Genomic DNA, 14,606 nt, shown 5'->3' with positions numbered 1-14,606 from the left:
GGATATATGTAATTTACCCTCAAAAAATTCAGAAAAAAAATTATTCATGCATACACACACAGAGCTCGTGACAAAGTGAAATGGGATAAAATGTTAGCAGTAGAGAAATCTGGGAAAGATATACGAGTATTCTTTGTGTTATTTTTATGTTTGCAACTTTTTCTTAAGATTTTATTTATTTGAGAGAGTAAGTGTGAGAGAGAGAGCGCGTGGGGGAGGGGCAGAGGGAGAGCTGAGCAGGGAGCCCAATGTGGGGGCTCAGTTCAGGACCCTGAGATCATGAGCTGAGCTGAAGGCAGATGCTTAACTGAGCCACCCAGGTGCCCCTATGTTTGCAACTTTTTCTTTTTTTTTTTTTTTTTTTTTTTTTTAAGATTTTATTTATTTATTTATTTGAGAGACAGAGAACGAGAGATAGAAAGCACGAGAGGGAAGAGGGTCAGAGGGAGAAGCAGACTCCCCGCTGAGCAGGAAGCCCGATGTGGGACTCGATCCTGGGACTCCAGGATCATGACCTGAGCCGAAGGCAGTCGCTTAACCAACTGAGCCACCCAGGCGCCCTGCAACTTTTTCTAAGTTTAAGGTCATTTCCAAAAAAATGTTTTAAAGATGTCTCAATTTCCTCACCTCCCATTTACTCTGTTCTAGCTTCTGTATACTATTCTTTACTCTCATTAATGACTTTGTTATTCTTGATCCAGTAGAAAGTTTTAGGTCTCCATCTTGCTTGATCTTTCAATAGCATTTATACTGTTAATCACTCCTTCCATGTTGAAACACTCCTTTCCCTAGCTTTTAACTTTTTAAAAGAAACACTTTTTGGGCGCCTGTGTGGCTCAGTCGGTTAAGCATCTGCCTTCGGCTCAGGTCATGATCCCAGGGTCCTGGGATTGAGTCCCGCATTGGGCTCCCTGCTCAGCAGGAAGTCTGCTTCTCCCTCTTCCTCTGCCACTCCACCCCCCACTTGTGCTCTCTCGCTCTCAAAAAAATAAATAAAATCTTTAAAAAAAAATAAAAGAAACACTTTTTCCTTAGTTTTCATTACTCTATTGTTGCCATAGTCTCTCTGTTTTCCTCTTACCTCTTTGACCACCTCCTCTCAGTTTCTTCCTGGGAAGGCAGGATTTCTTCCTCTTTAATGAAATTTCTTAACAGAATAAGTCTGAAGCCTCTTCTCACTCAACCCTCTGTACTCCAGGCAATCTCATTAATTCTCATGATTTAGATGATCATCTATAAACTGATGACTAGAATTTAACCTACTGCTCCTACATTACAATCCAAATATATGACATTTCCATACAGATATTTCTAGGCATCATAAACATAACATGACTAAAATGAGTCTCTCCTGGTTTTCTATCTTTTTATGTACCACCACCATCCACTCAGTCACTCTAGATCTGACATGCTGTCTACCCAACATTTCTGCTTGCTGGTGTCAAAGCCACCTAAAACCTAATATGTACAAGTCTAAATTCATAATTGCCTCCTTTAAATCTATTCTTATTATAATAATCTATATCTTACTGAATAACAGTACTGTACATCTAGTGGCACAAACCTATAACCCAAGAGTCATCCTTGATACTTCTCTCTTCCTTATCTGCTCCCAAGAGATTATGTCCAGGTCCTAACCCCTAGTACCTGTGAATGTGACTATTTAGAAAAGGATCTTTGCAGATGTAATAAGGTAAGGCTCTTAACATGAGATCATTCCAGAGTAGACTTCTCCCCTCCTCATAGAGCTAATAAATAGGTGTGATGGGTGTCCTTTAAAAAGACAGAAAAAAAAAAAGACACATAGAGACCTGGGGAAGAAGGCCATGTGAAGATGGAGGTAGAGATTGGAGTGACATGTCTACCAGCCAAGGAACACAAAGAATTACTTACAGCTAGGGGCACCTGGGTAGTTCAGTGGGTTGAGCATCCAATTCTTGATTTTGGCTCAGGATCATGGGATCAAGCCCTGCCTCAGGCTCCATGCTCAGCAGGGAGTTGCTTGAGATTCCCTCCCCACTCTGCATGCTCTCTCTCTAATAAATAAGTAAATAAATCTTAAAAAAAAAAAAGGAATTGCTAACAGCTACCATAAGTTAGGAGAGTAGTATGAAGTGAATTCTCCCTCAGAGCCTTCATAAAAAATCAATCCTGCCAACACCTTGATTTCATATTTCTGGTCTGCAGAACTGTGACAGAATAAATTTCTGTTGTTTTAAGCTACCTAAGTTTTGGTAATTTATTATCACAGCCCTAGGAAGCTAATACACAAAGAAGTTACTAAAGTTTGTCTTTTTTCCTTCTTACGTGTCTTGTATTTTTTATATAAAATGTTTTTATTGTTCTTTTTAAAAAATATAATATGGTGTTATCAACTGTAGTCATCGTTTGGTTTACATTAGATCCTCTGAAATTGGATAGCTGAAAGATCCTTACATACTTTCAGCTATAATATGAATAAAGTCTGAGGATCTAATGTAAATATCCTTTAAATTTATTCACTTCACACTATATCCACCTACCCAGACTAAAATGCCATCATCTTTTCCTGGGTGATGGAATTAACCTCCAGCTGGTCTCCCCACATTCATCTGGGGGCACATCCAAACAATTCTCCATGGCTGCAGCCAAAGCACTTTTTTATGAACACAAATCTGATCATGTCACTGCCCTGCTTTTTTAGTCATCATCATGTTAACCTTTCAACCTTTATTTTTTGAAAGATATTTTATTTATTTATTTGACAGAGAAAGACACAGCGAGAGCAGGAACACAAGCAGGGGGAGTGTGAGAGGGAGAAGCAGGCTTCCTGCTGAGCAAGGAGCCCGATGCGGGGCTCTATCCCAGGACCCTGGGATCATGACCTGAGCCAAAGGCAGATGCTTAACGACTGAGCCACCCAGGCGCCTCCCCCCACTTCGACCTTTTAAAATAAACATTTCTTCCTCAGTTTTCATTGCCCTACTGTCTCCATTTTTTTTTTCTCTTACATTTTTGGCTATATTTTTCTGAGTATACTTGGGGAGGGTTCTTCTTCCTGAATCTAAATGTAATGGCTTCCTATTCTCTTAAGACCAAAGACAAACTCTTTTCTCATGACCTACAAAGCTCTTCACAGTCTATGTACCTATCTAGCCTCCTCTCCCTCTTCTCTCCCCAAAATCCCTGGGCTGTAGTCATATTGATCTTCTTTTCATCCCAGCTACTACAAAACTTCTTCTGCAAGCTCATATATCTAGGATGTTCTGCATAATGACCTGGGATTTTTGTTATACTAACTCTTATCCGTCTCACCAGCCTCTTTTCTCATTTCTCTTCTCCCCACTCATCATGTTTCAGACAAATTGCTCTTTTCTATGTTTCTGAAATTATGTGCAAAGCCCCCTCTCCCTAAGGGTCTTCATGTATGTTGGTCCCCCTGCCTAGAAAGGGCTCTTCCCCACCTTGATGACCTGGGCTAACTCCTACTCTTTCTTCAGGACTCAGTTTGTCTGTTTATTATTTTTTAAATAGGTTCCGTGCCCAGCATGAGTTTAATGTGGGCCCTGAACTCATGACCCTGAGATCAAGAGTTGGCTACTTAACTGACTGAGCCACCCAAGTACCCCCAGGATTCAGTTTTAATGTTACCTCCCCAGAGAACTCTTCTCTGACTTTCCCTCTAATTGATTAGACTTAAGTTATATGCTTTCAAAGCACCTTTTTTCTTTGTAGCCACTGTCACAGCTCCAATCTTATAGCATTTTGGACTGGCGTTTGTATACACACACATAAATAAATAAAATTTCTTTTCTTTTTTAAAGGTTTTTTTTTTTTTTTTAAAATCTGACAGAGAGAGACAGCGAGAGAGGGAACACAAGCAGGGGGAGTGAGGGGAAGAAGCAGGTTTCCCGTGGAGCAGGGAGCCCAATGTGAGGCTCCATCTCAGGACCCTGGGATCATGACCTGAGCTGAAGGCAGACGCTTAACGACTGAGTCACCCAGGCACCCCGATAAATAAAATCTTTAAAAAAAAATACATATGTAGTACCCAGGAAATTCCCAACTCAATAGATTAAGCATATCTATAATCCTCAAAGCCATTGTTCAGAAACTGCCTGAGGCTGATTCCTATTTATACTCTTCAATGCATACAATTTCATCTTCATCGATAAATGTTTAACCTAAAGATGACTTGTGTTGTATGAGTAGGCCCTAGTGAGATCTAAAATAACCATAGGTTATCCTTACTGTATACTGATCTGAAAGCTTTGATGAGCTTATGAGGTTTGATGATAAACTGATTGAACAAAAATGTGGTCAATATGTTCATCGGGAAATTCGCTGAGAAGACTCAGAATGAATTTGATATCAAAATCCAAAAGAAAGTTCTGTAAAGCAATGGGAATGAACAACCTTCTGTGGGACCATGTGACTTGGATTGGCACTGAAATCATCTTCAATGTCCACAAATGGTTTAAATTCCATGCATGCCTGGTAAAGCCTCAGCTGTTAACGGGGGGGGGGGGGGGGGGGGGGGGGTGAGTAAGTCTAAGGTTGTGGATTATAGCTAGATAACAAGTATTGAAAGGATGTGTATTACAGATGAACTCAGCAGGATAAGTTATGTGTGGGAAAGAAATGATAACAAAATCACAAAGCAGCTGCTGTTTGGTAAGCCACAGAGGGACGGCCACAAACCAAGAGACAGATGAAATGCTTTCGAAGTGCACACGGATCTTTTGGAGGCACGAACTGATGGCACATATTAAGGGGCACCGTAATCCTTCTCTGGGGAATCTGTCATAAGGAAAATAATTCAAAAGAATAAAATAAAAACTATACAAAGATGTCTTATAGCAACATATTTGATAGTTAAAAATGAAAAATTACTGAAATTGTCGGGGCGCCTGGGGGGCTCAGTCAGTTAAGCATCTACCTTCGGCCCAGGTCATGGTCCCGGGGTCCTGGGATCGAGCCCCCACGTCGGGCTCCCTGCTCGGCGGGGAGCCTGCTTCTCCCTCCCCTTTGGCCCCTCCCCCTGCTTGTGCTCTCTCTAAAATAAATAAAATCTTTAAAAAGGATTACTGAAATTGTCAATAATACAGGAAGTGTAGGAAAAATTAGTGTATCAGTGAAATAGGCAGATGATTAAAATGATAAAAATGTAAAAATATGGATAAATTTTACAAAGTAATATTAAAGGTAGAGATATACAATTACATATCATAATGACAATGATGTCTAAAACTGCATTTCTAGCTTGATAAGGCCACAAAGGATAGACATTAAAGAAGACTAATGGAGGTTTTTAAAACTTTTTTACTCTTCCTTTTTATGAAATTTAAAAAACTGATTCAGTGGTAACCCTCTACAAGAATGCTCTTGAAATTGTTTCCATATACATGCCACAGCTATGAGTTATGACAAAACAAGAGTTGCAAATATTTTTTATGCTGCAAGAGGGCATTCAGTTACATTTGGAAGAAAAAGCATCTATAAGCATTTATTGAGGTGCACCTGGTTAAGTGGCTCAGTCTATTAGGTGAGGGACTCATGATTTCTGCTTGGGTCATGATCTCAGGGGGCATGAGATCAAGACCTGCATTAGCAGGAAGTATGCTTCAAGTTCTGCTTTAGATTCTGCTTGAGATTCCCTCTGCCCCTCCTCTCTCTCTCTCTCCCCCTCATAAAGAGGAGAGCTTTTAAAAAAAAAAGCTATTGACAGACTTGCAAAAACAGTGACAGGTTCTGCAAATAGTTGCTACTGCTATAATCAAATGAGAGTTTTTACATAAATTTGGCATAAGGAGGACTAAATTTGTCAAGTGTTAGTATTTTCAGAAATGTTTGGGGCCAGACTTGCAGTAGATTAAATATTTCCCTTTATATTTCAATGATGTCTTTATTTTTATTACCAAAGTATAATAGGAAGCCATTTTATAATAGAAAAAAATATAGAAAACAAATTTTTAAGTATTTTTAAGCTATTCTTAACGATTTCAAATTACTTTTCTTTGACTAGTAATGAAGCTGAACCTGTCCCACACCTCATTCCTCTCCCATTTTACTTAGCCATTTACATTGCTTTTTTTTTTTTTGAGACTAAGTCAAAAATTTATTTGGTCCAACCTATTTCCAGTCCACTTTAGCGACTAGATAATCCTAAGAAATATTTGTGAATTGAAAGGGGACCATGGAGAAGCATATAAATTATGAGCTGAAAGATAATCTTACAGTGCTTTAAATGTTTACAAAAATACAACAGAAATCTCCTTTAGAAGATACAATTATCTTTAGGATATAGTGTATGTTGTGAATTCCTGAAGGGAATGTGGTCAACTAAATCTGTGTCTAGGCTACTGGGGGAGAATAGTACCCTGGTGGCTTGCTCACAATGGGTTTGTGAAGGGTAAAAGGGATAGAAGAGAAAAAAGAATAGAAGAATCCAGGACTCACTGTTAGAAAGCAGTAGGGATAAAGTAACCATAGAACAGAAAACCTCCCATAACTAGAACTATCCTGGAGACCCGGCCGGCATGACTTAGTCAAATCAAGTGCATGTGTAACCTATGACCCAGCAATTCCACTTCTGGTTATACCCTTCAAATGAATTTTCTCAGAGATCCCTAAAAGGACATGTTAGAGGATGCTCATTAAAGAGTGTGATTGATGTTATTGTTGTTGTTTGAGGTGGAAAGGAATTGGAGAGAGTCCAGTTGGAGTAAATATATAATAAGTGGTAGAATGAACCATGATGGAGAACAATGCAACAATTTGTAACAACAGATTAGATACACAGAGCAACCTGGATGGATATTAAAAACATAGTGTCAGGGCACCTGGGTGGCTCAGTTGGTTAAGCGGTTACAGTTACGAGTCTGCCTTTGGCTCAGGTCATGATCTCAGAGTCCTGGGATTGAGCCCTGTGTCAGGCTCCCTGCTCAGCATGAGTGGGAGGAGAGGCGGGGGGAGAGAGAGAGAATCTCAAGCAGACTCCCTGCTGAGCATGGAGCCCCATGCTCCCAGGACCCTGAGATCATGACCTGAGCTGAAATCAAGTTTTTTTCCTCTTGGTTCCTTCACATGGTTTTACCTCTAAACCTGTATCCTAATCTCCTCTTCTTATAAGGACCCCTATTTTTATAAGGATCAGGGCCTACCCTAATGACCTCATTTGATCTCTTTAAAGAACCTATCTCCAAGTATAGTCACATTCTGAGGTAGTAGGGGTAGGATTTCAATATATGAATGGGGGGGCACAACTCAGCCCATAACAGGATTAAAGAATCAGTGTTTTCAATTCCCACCCCAAGTAATTCCAATGCGCAGCTATATTTGAGAGTCAGTGCCTCATGTAGGAATCTCAAACATGGCTGTATTAGAGTCACCTGGGTAGCTTAAGAAGAGTAAAAAAACACCAATGCTTGGGCATCACCCTCAGGGATTAGATTTCATCTGTGTGGGATGGGGTATTGTTAGTTTCCCAAAGTTCCCAGGTGACTTAAATATGTAGCCAGGTCTGAACACCACTGTATGACTAGATCTTTTTAAGATTTTATTTATTTATTCATGAGAGACAGAGAGAGAGAGAGAGAGAGAGAGGCAGAGGGAGAAGCAGGCTGCCAAGGAGCAGGGAGCCCGATGTGGGACTCAATCCCAGAACCCTGGGATCATGACCTGAGCCGAAGGCAGATGCTTAACCATCTGAGCCACCCAGGCACCCTGTATGACTAGATCTTAAAAGGCTTTAGAGCTTTCCCCTTGCTCTCTTGGATAACTTGCTTTGGGGGAAACCAGCTGCTATGTCATGAAGACACTGACGCAGTCCTAAGGAGACGTCCACATAGTGAGAAACTGAAGCTTCCTGCCAACAGCCAGTAAGGAACTGAGGCATTTTGCCAAGAGCCATATGAGTGAGCCATCTTAGGAGTTAATCCTGGAGCCTCAGTAAAGTCTTCAAATGAGTGCAGCCTTAACCAACACGTAGACTTCAACTTCCAGAACCAGAACTATTCTGCTAAGCCACTCCTAAATTGCAAACCCACAGAAACTGTGAAATAATAAATGTTTATTGTTTTGAGTTGCCAAGTTTTAGGGTAACTTATTAAGCAGAAATAGGTAACTCATATGCCCACTAAAACTATAACTCTATTATGATATAAATATACATCCTTAAATTATGTTTAAAAACTAGCTACTTTATAGGAGCCTGTCCCTTCCAGTTACATCCTTCCCCTCCTTCACGTCCCATTTTTGCTACCTACAGAAACCAGCAATTTCCTTTTTTTCTGGGTGTTAAAAGGTCCCAAATAGAATATTAAAAAGTCTCTTTTGCCCCTAATGGGCACAAGAAAGAGATTCCTTAGGGGCAGATCTTTTATCTTCTTTCTGGAGTGACAGCTGTAGGAGGAGATATTTTAGATCATCCAGGCCTCTCAAAATTCTATTCATAAATATCCACTTATTTCATTTATGTATCCATTTATTCACCCAAGGGGATTTTAGCAGCAGCAACTTGGAAAAGAAAAGCAATCAGAAACTTAAATGCCACATAAGCAGGCCCTCTGTATGTGGTAAGCCCATGAATGAAGTATTTCCAAACTCGTAACCAGAGGGAGGACTTGAGCTTTGGTGATAGGTGTAAGAGAGAATATTAGAATAAGCAGGCGCATGTTGTGGGAGGTGTGAGATGACCTACATGTTACTTTAGATATTAGTTTCACTCTATAGTTCCTTCCCTGCTCAGGGATACTTCCCAGCAGCTTTGGAATAGAGGTCTAGAGACAAAGTGTCCTTGTTTTACAGAACATTCTTTCATAGAGAGCTCCTAGCAGAGTCTGGTACAGGGAGGGGAGAGAGGAACTGTTGCTGCCAAAGGGACTATCAGAAACTGTACATGACATTCTGCATGGAATCTACTTCCCCTTGCCTAGAGATTTTGGAAAGCCATGAATAAATAATAGCTCTGAACAACTAATACAAGAAAGAAGAAATGTCATGTGTTATAAGTTTAATTTGTCAACAAAAATCCTAAGCAGAAAAGAACATATATCAAAAACCCTAGGAAGATCCTCTTTAATTTTTTCCTGTTCCATAATATAGCAGATTAGGAAAAGAGTTTAAGGCATTTGATGCCCTTTGCTGAAAAAGCACTCCCACTAGTGGAGCTAGCATTTTATTACATTTCCTACCTGGTGAAACACAGACTTTGTTACAGTATACCTAATCCTCAGATTCATTAACTTTAAAATGGAGCTAATATTTATCTCATAAGATTATTGAGGATAAAATGAAATAATTTGTACTTAGGGAAACATAAAAAGTGCTTAATAAGTGATAAGTCTTAGGTTGGGATCCTCGAATTTGACCCTGAGCCAAGGTCCTATGGGTTGAATTGTGCGCCCCACAAAAGATGATAAAATCTTAACCCTCAGTACCTATGGATGTGACCTTATTTGGAAACAGGGGTTGTGCAGATGTAATCAAGTTGAGATGAGGTCATTAGCGTGATTCCCTTAATCCATTATGAGGAGAAGACAGCCACGTGAAGACATAGACACAGGGAGAATGCTGTGTAAGGATGGAGGCAGAGATTGGAGTCTTGCACTCACAAGCTGAAGAATTCCTAGGACTTTTAGCTGTCACCAGAAGGTAGGAGAGAAGCATGGAAGAGATTCTCCTTCCGATCCCTAAAAAGGAACCGACTGGGCCAACACCTTTATTTCTAACTTTCAGCCTCCAGACTGCGAGAGGATAAATTTGTTACATCACGCAACTTGTGGTACTTTGTTATGGCAGCCCCAGGAAACTAATACACAAGGATTTCAGTGCAAACGGTTTATTTCAAAGAAGAGTCCAGAAACCATTGATAGAAGGGTGGGTAAGTGAGACTGGGAAAAGAAGGACAATGAGAGAGTGGGCTGATGAGTAGGTTAGCTTTGCAGGTGGAGATCATTCCTTCTGTGGATCTCTGGGAGACAATGTAGAAGATGCCTCAGAGTCATCCTACTTCTGTGGAATGAGGATACTGGCATACTGATTAGTAAAATATTGGTGTTTTAGTTTTTGATGGCTCTTGTGACAAATTGCCACAAATTTGGTGGTTGAAAACAACAGAAATTTATTTATTTTTTTTTTTTTAAGGAATCTCTACTCCCAATGTAGGGCTCGAACCTACAACACTGAGATCCAGAGTCACATGTTATACCTGAACTAGTCAGGTGCCCACAAAATTCATTGTCTCACAAGTTGGGAGGTAAGAAATCAAGAAATCATTATCACTGAAATCAAGCTGTCAGCAGGTTTGCGCTCCTTCCCAAGAATCTAGGGGAGAATCTGTCCCTTGCCTCTTCCCCTATCTGGTGCTGGGGCATTTCTTGATTTGTGGCTACATCACTACAATCTCTGCTCTGTAGTCACATTGCCTCTTCCTCTTCTATCTGTGAAATCTCCCTCCTCCTAGCTCATATACAGACACATGTAATTCCATTTAGGGCCTACCTGGATAGTCCAGGATAATCTCCCCATCTTAAGATCCTTAATCACACCTTTGGCCATCTGAAGTAATATTCACAGGCTTTAGGGATTAGGTCCCATTATCTGGGGAGGACATTTTTCAGCCTACCACAATTAGTATATGTATCCTTCAACTTCAGTTTATCACTGCAAAGGCTGCTCTCAGGAGTGAAAATTCTTTGGCACTTCTGGCCTGCTTTGCATGCTTTGTGAAAAAGTCTTCAAGTGAAAATTTGCAAACACTTGTAGAGGACTTTTTTCTGCATGTGTGTAATAAGTGCTGAGAGGATGTTGATAGGATACCAACAACATCTGCTACATTATTATTTTTTGGCATCAGTCTTTTGATTACAATTTTAATTCCATAATTAATCATTAGTTGTAATTATGGTTATTAGCTATTTTAAGCTAATTTCCTGATGGGTCACAATAAAAATTATTTGTATTACCTGTGTGATCTTGCTCAGAAAATATCCCATCTCTATGAACTTTGTCTATGAAATTTGTCCTTTCTATAAGGGTCCATTTAAGTATACATTGCTCTGTCATTTCTTCCCAAGCTTTTCTTTCTCTTTTAGCACCTATAAATATTTTTTTAAAAAATAGAAGAGAGAGAGCACAAGCAGGGAGAGCGCCAGGCAGAGGGAGAAGCCGTGCGCACGCAGAGCAGGGAGCCAGATACGGGGCTCTATCCCAGGACTCTGTGATCATGACCTGAGTCGAAGGCAGATGCTTAACTGACTGAGCCACCCAGGTGCCCCTACAAACTCTTCTATTAATCTCTATTTGGTCATGCATAATTATCTTTCTCAACTATATATACTTTTTTTTAAAGATTATTTATATGATAGAGACACAGCGAGAGAGGGAACACAAGCAGGGCGAGTGGGGGAGGGAGAAGCAGGCCTCCTGCTGAGCAGGGAGCCCGATGCGGGGCTCAATCTGAGGACCCTGGGATCATGACCTGAGCCAAAGGCAGATGCTTAACCGACTGAGCCACCAAGGCACCCTATATATACATTTTTCTCAACTATTTTTGACATTGCTAAAGGAAGAGGCCATGATACCTATATTTTCGAATTCTTGGTGTCTGAATTTTGGAGATTTACATTTATAATATGGCACCATTTAGTAATTTCTCATTAGGAAATAGGACATCTCCTTTGAGCCTATTATGTGCTTTTAGTTTCAAGGTCCCTTACTACAACTTATATGAATTATCTTGTGGGACAGGAACACCAGAAGCCTTATTGTTCCATGCCTATTTAGTGACATTTTTCAAATCAGTTTATTAATAGAGAATGGCCAAGAAAGCCCTAGCTTGTGTCCCAAGATCTCTGGAATACTGGGATTCTAGCTGTGGGTAAATGAATGAAATAGGGAATCTTGGAAGAGGCCCAAGTGAAGAAAATAGTTTGCTTTTGAACATGGTGATTTGAAGTTCTATGGTAACTATGTGGAGATGTCCTGAAGGAGGCAGCTATAAAATGGAAGCTTGGAGGGAGAGGTATGGACTGGACAAAGGATTTGGAAATCTTTCTGCAATATGTAGATGGATGAGATCACACTGGAAGAGCAAGTAGAATCAGAAGTAGAAAAGTGGGCCCAGACCAGCACCCTGAAAATCACCTACATTAAAGAGGCATGAGGAAGAAGGAATGGAGGTGGGACAAGAACCCAGGGAAGAGGCTGTTAGGAGAGCCAAGGACATGGACACTGTAATGTGAGAAAGAAGAAATGTGTAGCATCAAATGTAGTGGAGAAATCTAGTGAGGTTAAAAAGAAAAAAAAAAGTAAAAAGAAATGATATAGCTTAGTGCACACTTCAAAAAGAAAAACATTTTGGAGATTTTTAGTGACCCCAATGAGAGTGACAGTGGAATGTTACGGGCAGATCCAGATGGGTTCTTAACAGACTGCTCAGAAGCGCTCACAGGAATCTCTGAGTACAATCCCTGTGAAGCTAGTTTGGGGTAGCCCAGGGACTCTTAGCCCAAGAGTTCAGGAAAGCTCTGGAGGATCCAAGAGGACCTTGAAATCACGCTGTCAGCAGGGTTTAGAACTCAAAGGTTAGAACCCAAACTGAGGGGGGCCTGGGTGGCTCAGTCAGTTGGGCATCTGCCTTCGGCTTGGGTTATGATCTCGGGGTCCTGGGATCAAACCCCGCATAGGACTCCCTGCTCAGCAGGGGCGTCTGCTACTCCCTCTCTCTCTCTCAAATGAATAAATAAAATCTTAAAAACAAACAAACAAGAACCCAAACTGAGTTTAGCAGTGGGTTGAGCTAATGGGAAATGACACAAAGCTGGAGACCATAGAATTGAGAAACCATTAAGATTAAATTAGTAGGAATCATGTAAACTTCTATTTTTAAGTTTGTGTTCAAATAACAGATTGTTCAAATTCAAGATGGGAGGGATTTAGCTTGGCACAATTGCTTAAAAATGATCTAGGGATTCAAGCTGATTATAAACTTAAAATGGGCCAAGCATATGATTTAATTCCTCAAGAAAAGAGCACAAACTTGGGCTGTGATAATAGAAAAGAGGAAGTGGAGACACCAGAATACTAGTTTTTTTTTGTTAATAAGGACAAGTAGGAAAGGAGGAAAATGAAACAGCAATTAAAAGTAGATAAAGTCAGGGGCACCTGGGGGGCTTAGTTTGTTAGGCGTCTGCCTTCAGCTCAGGTCATGATCCCGGGGTCCTGGGATCGAGTCCTGCCTCGGACAGGGAGCCCGCTTCTCCCTCTCCTTCTGCCCCCCCGACTCGTTCTCTCTCTCTCTCTCTCTCTCAAATAAATAAAAATTTAAAAAAAAGATAAGTCATTCGAAAGAAAATTATGAAAGAGACTTGAATGTGCTAACAGGTTGAGGGTATCCATCGGAGAGTGAAAACAGAAAAGCGTTAATTGGTGATACAGGAGTCTGATAAAGTTGAGAGAAAAACCGAAGCGGGGATGCCTCACCCTTGGAGAGACTGGAGGGAAGGCTGGAAGGATGGGAGTGACCAAAGATAAGACTGCTGTCTGGGAAGGGATTTTTAGGCACTTTGGAAGAGCACAGGCAGTGTGTTTGATGACGTAATACCCCAGTGGGGCAGGCGCTGCTGTTTCTGAGGGTGTGTGTGCGGACGGAGAGCGCACGACGGGGGAAACTGGTGAACTTGGGAGGGAGGGAAAGAATTCCAGACAAAATGGGACTCTTGGTCTCTGAAGTGGAACCCAGAAATTGGCAGTTTTCCTCCCAATCTATTTAACACTAACACCCACCAGGGAGCTCAGACTCCTGAGCCTGTCTCTCCTGGCTTAGGACTGCACGGTCAGGTCTCAGCTGAGAGATGTGCTCAAGAATCACAGACTTCACTTCTTTAAAAAATAAACTGAAGGGCAATTCTTAAATTTATTCAGGAAAAAAAGTCTTTGAGGGACAAACATTTTGAAAACCACATTTTTGCAGTACATAAATCTTCCTGTTGGAATTAATGACTTTGGCGGAATTAATAAGCAGACAGAAAAGTTTACACAAAGGTAATAGTTGCAAAATATTGAAGTGCAGAGTCTCACCGACATACCTCTTTATCAGACAATGGTTAAAACGAAGGCAAGAAATGTTTCAAAATCAAAATATCAAGCATCAAGAGAATTTTGAGCTCCGGAAGGTCAGGAAAAGTCATTCGCCATTCCACAAACACGCCCAGAGAGCCCGTCGAGGGGGCAGGCATTACACAAAAGGAATAAACCTTTCCTGCCCTCAAGCCCTGACGGAGGAAAACTAACGGCCAAAGTCAGTATCTCTGACAGAAAGATCAGATACGCTGCGCGAGGACAGGCACGACGTGCAGTAAGGCGATTGATAAAAATCAAGCCCTTTCGTTCTGAAAGGTGGAGCCCGACTTCTCCAGAACTTTAAAGGAAATTTGGCGACAGGACAGGAATGACAGACCTTGTGAAGCTCCCCCGGGGCCACCCGCCTTCGGCCAGCGCGCCGCTCTAGGACACTGCAGGCTCACACGCTCGTTCACCGGTGTGCCGCCCGCCCCGCGCCGCAAGAGGGCGCGCGGCCGAGCCCGGGCGCGGAAGTCCCACCCCTATTTTCGGCGGCGGAGGAT

This window comes from Zalophus californianus, chromosome 15 (genome assembly GCF_009762305.2).
Source record: "Zalophus californianus isolate mZalCal1 chromosome 15, mZalCal1.pri.v2, whole genome shotgun sequence".
In the NCBI taxonomy this organism is placed as follows: domain Eukaryota; kingdom Metazoa; phylum Chordata; class Mammalia; order Carnivora; family Otariidae; genus Zalophus; species Zalophus californianus.
The sequence above is the reverse complement of the archived record's forward strand: the minus strand, read 5'-3'. Positions refer to the sequence as shown.